The following is a 15917-nucleotide window of genomic DNA, read 5'->3' on the forward strand; positions in this document are numbered from 1 at the left end:
ATGCAGGTCTATCTCGTTTTTGGTTTCATTTTTCGAACAATGTTTTCTAGATTTTGTAACTTCTCAAAATGTTCCTCAGCTCCCTCATGGTTTGTAAAAAAATTTCGTTTGACATTTATTGCATTGAAGGCTTCCACTTGGGTTACGGTCTCAGGATCACTGTCAACAACTTTTGAAACAATTTCAGAAATTGTTGTTTGTTTGTTGGCTGCAACATTTTCCTAGAACTTGAGAGGGGTAATTGCCTTGTAAGGAAGCTAAATAGGATTTTGTTAAAAAAGAGCTTCCCTCGCCTCAGATAAAAATGACCTTATAAGCGGTAACGATTTTTAAAACTTGACCATATATCCTATAATCTGTAACAAAGAATTCCTATTCAGTGAGCCGGGACTTTGGAAAAGTGACCTTATATCGAGGTCTGACTGTATTACATTATAAAATTAAATCTTTCTATAATGTAAATAAAAATACGAAATTAATTATCCTATGAAAAAAGTTATTAATCATCGTATTCTCTTTTTTTTTTTTAGTACTAACTCCTTTCCCTGGAGTATACGCTTATCAAACACTATTTTATTAAAAACTTCATTCGCTTCAAAAATATACAACATGTTTTAAGTGCTCTAAAGCAGATGCCCATTTTCAAGACTTGTTTGACATGAATAAGAAGAAATATAAGTGATTTGAAATTTAGAACGTGAAGTTGCCAATGAAAAACCACAACAAGAAAAAACATTTGTCGAGAAAGGCAAATCTGAATAAAATGCACTTAGGAGAGGAGAAGTGGTGAGGAACTTATGTCTTTGACAAGGGAATCTGCATTCATAAGAATAAAACAAGATTCCAGGGCATCGAGATGAGCTGATGTGACTGGGTCGTAAATAATTATGGTATGGTCGATATTAGTTTTAGCCCAAGATTACAATATGTAGCAATTGGTGAATTTCTTGATAACGGAGAATCTTGTTCCTTAAATCTAAATTTTAATCCGCGTCTAGTTATTTCGATGCAGCCAAGATCGCGCTGGCAGGGAATGTATAGTTTCTCTAAAGTAAAAACTCCCCCAGCTCAAAGTCTGAGTGGCCGCCTGCTGCTATGGAAACAATCGCGCATTTCAGGGAGGGTAGCTTTTCTTCACTATAAGTCTAACACAGTAGAAGGAAGAAGAAAAAAAACTCCCTTTCTCTCGCCCACACCCCTACTTGAAATCGTTCAAACGAATGACATGGGGAGTTCTTACTTTAGACAAACTAAATGCCCCAGCGATTATCAAAACAAATAGGATCTTTAAAGAGGCTAATTAATAACTGGAATGGTTAAATTCACGGTTAGCAGCAAGGATGTGGAAAAATTTAAGTCCGGAGTTTAAAGCAAAAGCACTAACCTTAAAGAACTGAAAATAAGAAAGAAAATATTAAATTTTTGTCAAAAATAAATGGGGGCAGTTCTTATCTCACTGTCCGTAAAAGAATTTATTAAATTCGATTACTTAAAATTAAGAAGTTTAGTGTGACATGTAGTTTTACTACCGCCTTCATTTTTCTCTGCCTGATAAGTTCTGTTTTTTACTCCATGCGATCAGCTTGGAAATTCGGATTAACAAAGTCTATTTGTTATGGTACGTCGATTAGAAAAAAAAATTATGTATGCACATATTTAAAATTAGAAAGATAGTTTTTTGAACTGCAAGGTAAGATTAACAGTATAATATTTGAACTGCAAGGTAAGATGAACAGTATAATAAATAGCTTCTTTTTATAAATTAAGCTTTGCATTTTAGAATCGTTTAGCATGAACGAGGCTTTAGTGTAGCTGTTGGGAGTTTTTCATAAAAAACTGCTATTTTAAGTTGAATGTGAATTCAAAGGTCTTTCAACCTGCCAAAAGAAAGGTAAATCACTTTAAAATGCCAGATTACTAAGAGGGCAAGGTTAATATTAGATAATTTATTCTAGAAGTATGCTAAAATTAGAACTATTTTTCAAAACGTTAGAAATTAATTTCAACTTTTTTAGAATCCTACCCCTTATTAATATGCTGTAGTGCTAGAAAAAAAAGTTATAATGCTGAATAGCGTTTGTAATATAATTTGAATAACATAATTGGTGTGAGATTTAAGACATTCAGATATTTAGATAGTTTTAATATTCATTTGGAATTCTAACATTAAGTTTTAATTATTATTCTATATTTATGTAATTATTCCATTTTTTGTATGTTTTACTCATCCTGCACATTTCTTAATTTTAATTTACTACGTTATTTTACAAATAAAATTTACTAGTTCTTTTTCGTAATGAAATTCTTTTAATCGTTTTCATATTTCCACGATTAAAATAAAAAATATTTCAATACCCAAAGAGTAATAAAAATTATATTTTGGTATGAAATGTCTGTGATTAAAATAAAAGAAATCAATTTAGCAAAAAGGAAAAAAAAAAAAAAAATAAGGCCAGACCTTCCTTTTTCAACAAGCTTCTTGAGTATTTTTAGTTTGGCTTAAAGCCATACAATTAATCATCGAAAATTAAACATAAAAAAATTTTCTACGATCTCTCACATTTATTTATACGTTAAATCTCAAAACTTGTATAAGTACTGCTGCTTTTTTTTAAAACATAAAAAAAAGATTAGTTTTAATATTATTTTTATGTTAATAGAAATTTAAAAAAAAAAATTATAAGTTATTGCGTATGTAATTTATTTACATACAATATTAATGTAGTTTTTCTCTCTCTAATCTTTAATTGTTAAGAATGAATCCTTATCAAAGCCAAATTAACTTTTAAAAAAAATATTTTTTGCTCATCTTACAATGAAATAAGTGTTTTGTTTTAACAAAACAATTTTACTTCTGGAGGAAAACAATTTTGTAGACGCAAGTTTTTAGTCATTCAAAGGCTATTAAAATAAAAAATTTCATTAAGAAAAAATTTTCTATCAGTGGGATTTACACTAAAATATATGCTAAGATAGACAATTCGTATATTTATTTGTATCTCGCACTTCTAAGATTTTACTTTTTTATGAGAAAAATTACAACAAATAAAATGGAACACAATAAGTATTTTTTTACTTATTGTGTTCTATTTTATTTGTTGTAATTTTTTGTTAAACTTTTTTTGAGTGCTTCCCACACAATTGTCAATTGTATTGATGTATTATGTTTTGGCTATATTGATACAATATTAGAAAGCACTTCTTTTTGCGGATATAATCGTGTGAGCTGATGAAAAAATTATATCTTTGATTTTCCGGATTTTTTTTATTTTTAATTTTTTGTCCTTTGTTTCGGAATTTTTTTTCCGGTTTTTTGTTATTTTTATTATTATTATTTTTCTTTTTTTCATTGTTCTGTAATTTTCCCCTTGTTTTCTCCAAATTTTGAACTTATTTTATGAGTTATATTTATTTGCAGTTTATGCGCAATAAATAAAACTTATTGTTTTTCTCAATCTTCTACGTGTTTTTTTTTTGGATTTATTTATTATTCTATGTATATAATATATATATATAATGATTTTTGGGGAAAGGGAGAAAGAAAAGAAAGTATAACAGCAACATCAATAGCACATGACTGCCCTCACGCAGGAAAAAGTTTTTAAAGAATAAAATATGTTGTTATGTGTTAAAAATAAAATAAAATGTTATTCCGGAATTTTTCCCTTCAAGACACTCCGACGCCGTTCAAGACGGAAGTAGATGGCTGCTCAAGGTTATTGTTCGATAACAAATCCGAAATATATTTATATATTTTAGATCAGGGGTTTCCAACTTAAATGAGGCCGGGGGCCACAATTAAAAACACAAATCAAATGGCGGACCGCAACTTTATCAAAATTTTATGTAGGACTCTTTTATGATTGAAGAAACATATTACTGTCAGATTTTTACCAAGCCGTACAAAACAAAAGTATTGAATTNCACAATTAAAAACACAAATAAAATGGCGGGCTAAATAAATGGCTAACTCTATCAAAATTTTATGTCGGACTCTTTTATGTTTGAAGAAACATATTACTGTCAGATTTTTACCAAGCCGTACAAAACAAAAGTATTGAATTACAAATTAAAATGAGTAGATTTTTAAAAATATTTAATTGTTATTAATAAAATTTAAAAAAATATTAAATAGTAAAAATTTAATGTGCACCTATGTATTAAACAATTATTGTGCAACAGATGTCTAATTGTTAAGGCATAAAACTTTAAAAGGTTGGTATTAAAACTTACATAGACTAGCACACAAAATGTTTAATGAGATAATTGAAGTTTGTCTGCTACAACCACTAGAGAATAAATTTAAAATTTACAAGTGTGTGTGTAAATATTTTCGTCCAAAATGAGTGGTTTCAAAAAGTTAAATCGGAGAATTTCTTCGAGAGAATTTCTGATATGCACATGCTAAATTATATTCACAAAATACAAAAAAATGTAATAAAAATTAGCAAAATGCACAATTATTTTTGTATTTGAATAAATATTTTCTTGGATGCAAAACCTGAGAAAAATTTTCTTTTGCACCGTTGGTATGTTAAATTTCACAGAAATGAAGAAATTAGGTTTTTATTAACGAGAAAAGTATTTTAAACCCATATAGATTTTTTATGAAAATTGTCCGCAAAAAAATTACAACTAATATATTTTAGTTCGCGGGCCACAAAAAAAGGCTTGGTGGGCCAAATGTGGCCCCCGGGCCTCCAGTTGGAAACCTCTGTTTTAGATGAATAAGTGCCAGGCAATTATAGGAGCTGGTGAGTGGAGCAAGTAGGGGACTGGGCCTCTTAGTAAATTAAAATGATATTGAAAAACTTCAGCAAGGTAAAGCGTTGATAAACACTCATTATAATTAAAAAAATTACTGTGCATAAACTAAATTAAATAACTACCAGCAACAAGTATAGTCTAAAAAAATAAAAATAGTATTTTGTTTCATCAAGTTCAAATTGTAATAAATTCGAAAAGAAAAAAAAATCATTGGTTTTCAAAATGTCATCAAATGGTTTTTTGAGATATCTCTCATATGTTATTGACACAGTATTGATATTCACAAAATATTAGGGCATACGCCTGGCGCATGCCATTTTCCTTGACGCTACGCCCATGCCGACAACATCTTTCGATGCCTGTAAAATACAAGGCTGTCACCTAACCAGAATTAAAGATTTAAGCTTTGCGGCACTTTAGATTCTTTTAATTTTTTTCTAAGAAAATTTTAACAATACGAATTTGCACGCAGTAATTTTTTAAAGGTCTTGAAATACATAGTATAGATTTGTCTGTATTTAGATTTTTGAAAAATATCTTTGTTTTTGTGCCATTTATGTTATAAGATCTCATAATCGACATCCAAATCGGTTTTCATCAATTTAAACTGTAATAAAATTAAATTTTAAAAACTGAAAAATGTGTAGTTTTAAATAACTTACTCAAAACCACAAGTCGCAAATTTTTTATTGCTTTATTTAAAAGAAAATCCCATTGGAATTCTAAAAATTATCAAGAGATATATCTCTCTACCTAATAAAACGGTCCTTTTATTTTCCGCCTCTTATAAAAGTTATTGGGCTGCAAATAATGATCATCAAAAATGTGGGTGTTGCAGGTGTCCACTTTTTAAGGGGGACGAAATTAAAATTCGCAATCACAATATTTCTCTAAATTTGATACATAGGGAAAAAAAATTTCAAATTTTGCAAAAAGATCACCGAATATTATATTTTAAAATCTCTTTCTTATTTTTAAATTCATGAATTTAAATCGATGGTGATTCATGCTAATTTTCTTTATTTGTCTGAAACACTGAAGAGGACTTTGAAATATTTCTACATATTGAGGAGAACACCACTTCCCCCGCAAACGAAGCCCAGTTAATAAAGCACAAAATAAACTAAAACTCGCAATCACAATATTTCTCTAAATTTGATACATTGGGAAAAAATTTTCTTAATTTTGCAAAAAGATCACCGAATAAATTTTTTTTTATCTGCGTCTTTATTTTTAAATTCATGAATTTAAATTGATGGTGATTCATGCTAATTTTCCTCATTGGTCTGTAACACTGAAGAGGACTTTAAAAGATTTCTAATTATTGAGGGGAACATGCACACACCGGCCCCCCCCTCCCGCAAACAATGCCCAGTTAATTAACCACCAAATAAACTAAAACTAAAATTCGCAGCCACAATAGTTCTCTAAAATAGACACATAGGATTTTTTTTTTGTAATTCTGCGAAAAGATTAAGTAATTACTTTTTTTTGAAAATCTTTTTCTAGTTCTAAAATTTCATAAATTTAAATCGATGGTGATTCATGTTAATTTTCTTTATTTGTCTGAAACAGTGAGGAGGATTTTAAAAGATATCAATGATTGAGGGGAACATACACCCCCCTCCAGAAAACGAAGTCCAGTTAATTAATCACCAAATAACCTAAAACTAAAATTCGCAGCCACAATAGAAGACACATAGGAATTTTTTTTTCTTTCTAATTCAGCAAAAATATTACCTAATTACTTTTCTTAAAAGTCTCTTTTTAGTTTTAAAATTTCATGAATTTAAATCGATGGCGATGCATGCTAATTTTCTTTATTTGTCTGAAACACTGAGGAGGACTTTAAAAGACTTCTTATTATTGAGGGGAACATACGACCCCCCCCCCTAGCAAACGATGTCCAGTTAATTAACCACCAAATAAACTAAAACTAAAATTCGCAGCCACAATAGAAGACACATAGGAATTTTTTTTTCTAATTCAGCAAAAAGATTACCTAATTACTTTTCTTAAAAATCTCTTTCTAGTTTTAAAATTTCATAAATTTAAAGCGATGATGATTCATGGGAATTTTCTTTACTTGTCTGAAACACTGAGGGGGCACTTTAAGAGAGTTCTAATTATTGAGGAGAACATAATGGCCAATGACCCATATTCCGCCCAGCCTCCGCAAATGATGCCGTTTCTTAAGCACCAAACATATCAACAAAAAGAAAAATCAAAGATGAAACCTAAAATCCAAGATGGTGAGTGGAGAAGCCTCTTAAAACTACTGTGCTCCATGTTTTGTTCACAACAAATAGAAATCAGGCACATGTTTTCCAATAATATTTTGCCTTTTTTTTTGTAGCCAATTTGAGAAGCGCAGAGTTGACGCAAAAGTGTTATTTTGTCTAGTGCAAGGTTGAGGAACCTCAGTTTCTACCTATGCCCTTAGCTTTGCTCTGACATATATTTTCGTGTTTTTTGATAATGATAGAAACAGTTGTCGAGTTTCCAGCAAACACAATTACGCAAACGGCACAGTTAAAAATAGAGTGCGAAAAGAAAATTAAGTTAAAACGTAATCATGCCTGCCAATTTCATGGAATATACCGCATCATAGATATTCCGATAATACGTGGGTGAAAAGCAACAACTATTGCTTCATTCTTTCGTAAACAGAATATTAGGAGAGGGTTAATTTAGTTAAAAAAAGAAAAAATAATTGTAAAATGAATAAAAAAAAATTTTCTGGCACGTTATATTTCATAGAATTAACTTCGCATGTTCTAAAGTCTCGCAGCTGAGAATTGAAACAGCGATTTGGAGTTTTACCAAAGTTATATTTTGAGAAAGTAAACAAATTCTACAAAAAATTCTTATTAGTAGTTCTCTTAAAAGCTAGTTAATAATATAAATATATATATTTCAAAGGAAAAATCAATAAACTGTTCAAGTTGGGAAAATGTGCTTAAGTTAGGTTGGAAGTACATTTTCTTTGATAAACGTGTCATAAATAATTAATGGACCATTGTAGTTTCAGCTCTGTAGATTATTCATATTACTAAAGTAGGGTAAACTAACCAGTGAAGGAACACTAAAGCTTCGCTTGCCTTTTAAAAAATCATATTAACTTCAAAATTCGTATTTTTAGTTAAACGACAGTGTCAACATATTTGTTACTAATTGCAAATTATGTAAAAAAAAATTGTAGAGAACTTACATAATATTGTTTTAAAGTTTTGGAGGTTCAAATAACAAGTAGTAAGAAGACCAAGTGAAGGAACAGCTCTAACCAGTGAATGAACACCCAGTAAAGGAACACTTAATTTTGCTTATTTTTTAATGCTCTTTATGAATTTATTAGCCATTACAATATATTTAAAAACAAGCCTATTCTTGAAATTATAACATATAAATACTTGGAAAATGTTAACTTTTTTTTTGTAATCATGAATTGAAAATTAAAATCAACATATTAACACATACTGTTCATTCACAGGGAAATCTATGCCCAGTAAAGGAACATGCCTGTTCCCTCACAGGTTAGAAGTTGTTTTTCGTATTTTTAACATACTTTTGATGCGGAACATCACTAAAGGTACAAGAAAATTAAATTTTATCTTTTATTTTCATTAACTTAGAAAAAATCCCAGTAAAGGAACACTTGTTCCTTCACTGGTTTTTCATCGTTTGGTGATCCAGTAAATAAACGCTCCCTTATCTCAGTACTTTATTATAATATGATGCTTTAAAAAGAATAAAACGTAACTTCAATAACTATATTTTGAATTCTTTTTTTCAAAGTGAGAAAAATAAAACTATTACAAGCAATTAATTCCACTTCAAACATATAAATACAAACACTCACCTTATAATTTTTTCAAAGAAACAAGGTGTTGCAGAGATAATAAGAAATTCAAAAATTTTTCCAGGTAATCCAAAACATTACTAGACGACTTCCTATTGTTTGGCAGTAAGCAATTGTTACCTATCAATCTAAAGAAAAACTTTCAAATTCTTATTTTCAATCAATATCTATGAAATGTTCCTTCACTGGTTGGTTTACCCTAATTAGGAGTTTCACCAAGTTAAAGAAAAAAAGTTACAATAGTTAAATTTTTTTTCTTTCCCGAGTAGTTCTTTTAAAAGTTAGTTAATAATATAAGTTTATTTATTTAACAAAAAAATCGATGCATTTTAGAATGCTGTATCTCTCTGCGCATTAAGCCGTATTATGTTTCGTTGGAGATTTCAATTTGTTTTATCCCAAAAATAAAATCCGCTCTTTTCAACGGTATAATAATCTGAAGTTGGAAAAATAAATTTATGGTAGATTGGAAAACCATTTTCTTCGATGATAAACATGTTAGCAGGTACTTAGTTGGGTGAAAATATATGTATATTTTGGGGGAAGGGTTCAAATATTCTTTCAGAAAATTTTTGATCATATATACACAATCCTGCAATAATGCAAGAGTCACTTTCAGTTTTTCGATTCTCTCAAGAAATATTTAAAAAAACTGTTTTGCTACTTTAGATGTAGTAAGTTCATGCGATTTACTTTGTTATTTACAATAACTGTATAAAAGTTCATAAACCTAGCTTAAATATTTATGGATATATGGACATGTTTATATAAATATATATATTTTTTTGTACGCTTTTTTGCTATAACTTTAAAAATATTCAATAAAAATTTAAATTTAAATTTTTTTTTTTTGAGCAATTAAAAAAAAATTACAAAACTATTATTTTGAAACTTAACTCGTTAAAAATTTCTCAAGACATAATGAGTATTTAAAGCGGTTCTTTTATACTACGCATGAGCGAATTTATTTTTTATAATTTGATAGTGAATCTTATTTCGCAACTAATGAAAAAAAGTCTAATTTGAATGTCTTAAAAATTTAAACAGTTTCAAGCAAGTTTCTAAGTAGTTTTTAAAAGAAAACTTAAAATGATAAAGGGTTTTCTACAAATTTTTTTTCGTAATATCATACAGGATTTGTTAAAAATGACATCGGCTTTGTGAGGGATCACCCCCCATAAAGTTATGTTTCCTTTCGCCTGTTTTACTTCTGGGGTCTGGAGCACAGCAACGTTTATATTTTAAAAAATTAATTTTCTATTATAGATTAAGCCCTGTTTTAATCATATTATTACAGTAAGCTATTTCTTGTTTTACCAAGGTCATATTTTGAGGAAGTAAATAAATTCAATTGAAATTATATCTACGTATATATATCAGTAGTTCTTCTTTAAAGTCAGACTATAAGCAAGTAAATTAATTTCCTGGAAAAAAATCGATACATTTTAGAGTGTCTATCTAACGTTTTGTGCCATAACAGATTTCAACTTGTTTTATCCCAGAAATAAAATCCGCCGGCCGGGATAGCCTGGATGGTAGGGCGCTGAACTCACGTTTGTAAGAACTGAAGTTTGTATCCTACCCTGCCGAAGACTCTCCGTGTAGTAAATGGTGACTAGTGCACGTTAAATCTGTCGGATCACAAGGTCCTCTATGTTCCCATAACAAATCAATACCTCTGAATTGGTACTCTACGGGTACTGAATTGGAGATTGATCGCTCTCTGGTTCTGGTCAAACGATCTGCGTATTTTGAATTACGATCTGCGTATGAATGAATGGGTCCACCTTATATACGGGTGTGACAGAAGTCTAATTCTTGGCCATAGATCGCACCCCCTCTGCCTTAATGGCCGGGGACAACATGTAGTTTAAGCGGTTTCAATCGAAAAAATGAATTTCAGATATCTTGAAAAATATGTTATGCAGAATGAATTGGCACTTACAGATTAAACTCCATTTTAATTATTTTGCACAGCCCAAATATATACCGAAGTTCCAATAAATAAAAACCGCATTTTTAATAATTCTTGTACAAACCATTCTATTTCCCCCTTTGATTTCTATACTCAGTTTAAAATATTTGTTTGTTTGTTGCATCGACCTTAAATTAGGCTATTTACCAAGTTTATAATATTAGTGAAAGTAGATTTAAACTTTTTTTTATTAGGCAGTGAAGTGAACACTCGCTTTTGAAATAACATTAAGAAAAAGTCAGACAACCAAAGTATGAAAAAGCATCAACTAAAAAGGGAAATAAAACATCTATATTTTATTTTTGATAACTTTCCTAATATCCAACTTTTCTTCCCGTTCTAATCGCCCAAAATCTGATTCAGGGTCGTGAAATAAGAGGCCAAAAATCAGTTAATTAGCTTAAGCAACGTAAAATTATTTAATTCCAAACAATATAATATCTTTACCATGAAGAGCCGGCCTCCCAATAAGGTATTTCTCTTCATAAAAAAAAAATACTAAACCTTTATTGGCAGTTTCCATTAAATGATGCTTACACAGACTAGGATTAAACTGCTGCTACTACTTTATTTGGATATCAGAGTGGGTAACAAATCCTGTTTTAGTTAGTTCAGACTTTCATTTAAGGCAATTAGAGATCTGTCCTTTATAAATTTTATCTTTTAGGTGTCAAAACTCCTGTTTCTGCTTTAATTAATTTAAATTTACTTTATTTATAGTGAATACAGTGACCACCCCGCATTAAAATTATATTCACAGGGTTGCCACAGAAAAAAATAAACAAAATAGTTGCTTTTAGTAGATCAAAGAATGAAAACAGTTGCCGAAAACTATGAAAATAGTTTCCTAAATAAGAACAAAAATATGACTAAAATTTTATTATATGACCTGACATATACCACGATCAATTTAGTCAAGTTGGTGGCAAATAGGATAATTTGTATATTAACGTTAAGTGTTCTTGCACTAAATTTTGAAATAAAAAAAAAATTAGTATGTTTGCAGAAAATTAAATACTTTTGATTACTAGAATTCATTCAAAAAACGTTTTTAAAAAAACTTACTTTTTCTAAAAATTTTTCCCTTTGATCAATAATTGATTTAGCAAATACATATATATTGTGAAAAGTGATTAGCAAATTCAAAATTCACGCATCATAATATCGTATTAAAAATTGAGTTTTTTAAAAATCAAGCGGACTTTCGTAGCAATAACCATTGACAGGTGCTCGAGAAACGAAATAGAATTACAATGTAATCTGTGCTAATTGAACGCATTAAAAAGTGATAAATCAAATTTGCAATTCAAAATTATTTTTCAAGAAAAAAAAAATTTAAGTGTGTTCAGAGGCTCTTACGGACTACAGGTTTTCAACCCAATTTATGCTAAAAAACATCTCCAGGAGTACGGAGTCTCCCAATAGTCTCCTTTTCCTAAAAATAGTTGCTTTTTAAGCCTTTTCAGGCAAAAAAAGTTGCCATAGTCACCTCATGCTGAAAATAGTTGCATTTTAGTCGCCTGCGGCAACCCTGTATTCATTCTAAGAGCTACGACAGATTCACTGACCACAGTGCCGACGTTAAATATCTGTAGTGATACAATCACTTTGCCGCTAACCCTGGGAGGTTTTCCACTCCATGTAACACATATGTGGGTTAGATTCATCAAAAAGTCCTTAATGAAGGCTAGTTAGTCCCAATGCTTGATCTAGGAGTTCCCTTGTCTTCTGGGTTGGGTTCAAAATTACAAGACTACGGAGTTGAGCATTGATAGTCATAAACTCAGAATTGGACCGACTGTTCAACGCAGGTTATAAAATAAATATTACTACAGGGGTGATTGTGAGCCCAAGTCAAAATTCCGGAAAATTTCTTGAGTTAAAGAAAAAAAAAAAAAAGTTTATATAGAAAAAAATTTCAACAAGGTTTTTTCTTCCTTTTTCTCAATATTTCTTAGTTTACTTTTAAAATTTTACACATACCTATGGTGACCTGTAGAAGTAATTAAAATTTACAAATATGTCTTTCTTTCTTGAGTTTATGATTATAATAACTATTTACTGATAAAAAATGAATATTAATCATAAATATAAGCATATAAAGTATCTGGCTCTAACTCGCAAACAAATAAAATAAACTGTGTTTTTAAGTTCCACCTTTGAAAATTTGATTTCCGGAAACTTCCGTGATCAATGATTTTTTGAAACGCCTGGACTTTCGATCTCCGGAAACTTCCGGATCACTGTTAGCGAAAAATCCGGATTTTTTCCGGAGCACATTCAGCTCTGTTACTATATAATTAAATTGCATAATAATTGGATTTTTTTAATGTTGCTTATTTTAAAGCTTGTATTATTTTGCATTTATAATATTTATACTTGTCTTTTCCAAATTTCGGCGTGTTCTGTAGCAAGAAATTTGAAGCGCCACTAGTATGTATTAGTTCCTACAGGACAATCTAAGTTCTACGCTCATCAGCTTCATACAATCATTCTTGAGCCGCGATAGTTCTGGGGATAGAGCGTTCGCCTTCCAACGAGGCGAACCGGGTTCGAATCCCAGTCTATACGAATTCCGCATCCGGCTTGTGCTGACATGAAATATCCTCAGTGGTAGACGGATCATGAGTTAAAGTCCCCTTGCCGCCAGGCTAACCGTGGGAGGTTCTCGTGATCTTCCTCTCCATGTAACGCAAATGCGGGTTAGCTCCATCAAAAAGTCCTTCAAAGGGAAATTTCTCCCATTACCTGATCCAGTAGTTCTCTTATCTTCTGGATTGGGTTCAAAGTTAGAAGGCTACGGAGTTGAACATTAGTGGCCGTAAACCCATACAATTGGGTCAGCTGTTCAACGACGGTTATATTATAAAATACAATCATTCTTTAAGTACCTTTACTACTGTCAGTTATACCAGGATCAAATGGGATTGTATTTTACACACTAATTTTTTAGATTTAAAAACTGAACAAATATTTTATAAATCATCCAATACTAAATGAGAAACCATATAAGAAATTTATGATATTACAGAAAGAACCAAAAATAACAATACATGTTTGTTAGATAAGTCTTATTGCTAGGAAACTAGGCAATTGACATCAGGAGGTTTTAATCCTTACCATGGGAAACAACTTTCTGGAGTGTTTTTATATATTTATGTTTCAGGGTTGTAAAAAACCAGTTTTTATTTTCAAGATAGTTTTTAATTTTTTTCTTTATATTCCTAGAGTAAGGCCTGCAGCATTAATAAATACCATGAATTTGATTAATCCATTAATAACCATAACTATTAATACCTTTCATTATCATAATTTACGTTGATAAATTAGCAATAATAATCCAATTATCTTTGTACCTACTCTGGTTTACCTATTCTGTTTTAGAATTGCGAAAAAAGAACTGAATGTTTAAGTGAAGAAATAAATTATTTATTTCAATGCGCATGGAAAACATCTATTTTCATTTTCAAAGTAAATTTTTAACATGCAACATGTTTTTATACTATGGGGCACTGCATTACTTTTCAAACTGTATTATTTTGCCCTATGTTATGTACAGTGAAAGGATAGAGCTCCTAGAACAGCAGTTCTCTTTTTTTTTTTTACTGTGGAATACTAAATGACCAACTCATTTTAGCAGAACCCTGAATCTAAATGAATAAAATTCTTTAGTGATTGTGAACAAATTAATTAACGAAAGAATATTAATTATTTCGTTAATATATAGTGAATGAATGGAGAGTGAAATTTATTCATCATATTATTTAATAAAACCTAGTCTTAAAGTTGGTTTTTATGGACAGTTGAATTCATAGGTCTAAGTGCGGCATCAAGTCTAGTTTTTAATTAAATATTTGATGCATGTATTAATTTAAAATTAATGAGTTGAAATATTGTTCCAGTTAAAATAAAAACGAAAAAGCAAAAAAAAAATAAACACTAGGATTGGTTATCAGAGAAATAAGACTTCTCAGTTGAATTTGGTTATTTTTCTTCGTTGCGAAAGACTAACACATTTTTTTAAAAATGCATATCCTTATTCGTTCATTATATTAATTATATTGTTATTAAAAAAAATATTTTTTTGAATATTATTTGTTTACAATTATATTAATAATTAATTTTGTAAAAATAACTGAAATATTATACAAATTTAATAACAGGTTTTACAAATCATAACTAGTTAAACTCTCTGAACCCTATGGTTACCATCTGGGAACCGTTGTTCTAGAATAAGGTCTAGTATTTCAACAACAAGGAAAACATCAGAACAATAATTTTAGAACAAGTATTTCATGTTAAAAGGTGCTATATTTCAATGTAGGTAGTTCATAATTTATCCTATTATAAGCTTAATATCTAGAGCTGATAAAATAATAATAAAATGCAATTATAAAAAAACCAACTAGGTATGTTTTTTTCCCAATTTTTTTTAAAGAAACCCACCTCAGTTTTTTTAGGTACAATCATAACAATCCCTGCCACAGGGCTTTTTAAACTCAGCAAATTAATTTCCTTGGCTAATTACACTGGGAGTTATTGTTGTTATAATGTATGTATTTTCTATCAATTTGTTTGACTTTTTTTAAAAAATAGTTTATTTCAATGTCCCACGAGTTTAACTAAATTAGATTTTTATTTCGGATCTATTTTTTTTTCTTTAGAGGCTTTATCCATGGAAACTTAGATGAACAAATAAAACAGAACACTAAGAACAAAATACATAAATTAATTTTCAAATATTGAAAAAACTAGCTGCTTTCAGAAACGTACATTTCCTTTATTATAAGTGTGAGAAAGAACAAAAGTGATTGTTTATATAACCAATAGTAAGATAGAGCAGTCTTGCTTTATAAGGTTAGAACAGTGTATTTTTTAACACTATTGTAACTGGCCTTTGAGGTTTTTAGAACTGTGGCTAGCAGTTTATCGAGAACTCCACGTGAACTCACCAGGAATATTTTAATTAACAATGCAATGAATCCCAATTTACTCATTGAATCCCAATTTACCCAATGAATCCCATTTGGTGCACAAAGGGAGTCAGTGTGTCATTTGTCTAATAGTCAATATGTTAAAACTCCCAATAACAACTAAATTAAAAAATAAAAAAAAAGTAAGATATGAACAAAAAATGTATCAATGTATGTCAAAATATATATATTAAGGAATTCTCGCTAACTGTTTGCTGTGTTGTGAGTTTTAGTGTAAAGATAAAATGTTTAATCTAGTATTATTGTTCAATAAATTTGAAGGTTATGTAAAGGGATTACATATAACCCAAAAAGTAGAAACACTACTATAGTAGAAACACTA

The sequence above is a fragment of the Parasteatoda tepidariorum genome, chromosome 9 (assembly GCF_043381705.1).
Source record: "Parasteatoda tepidariorum isolate YZ-2023 chromosome 9, CAS_Ptep_4.0, whole genome shotgun sequence".
Classification (NCBI taxonomy): Eukaryota; Metazoa; Arthropoda; class Arachnida; order Araneae; family Theridiidae; genus Parasteatoda; species Parasteatoda tepidariorum.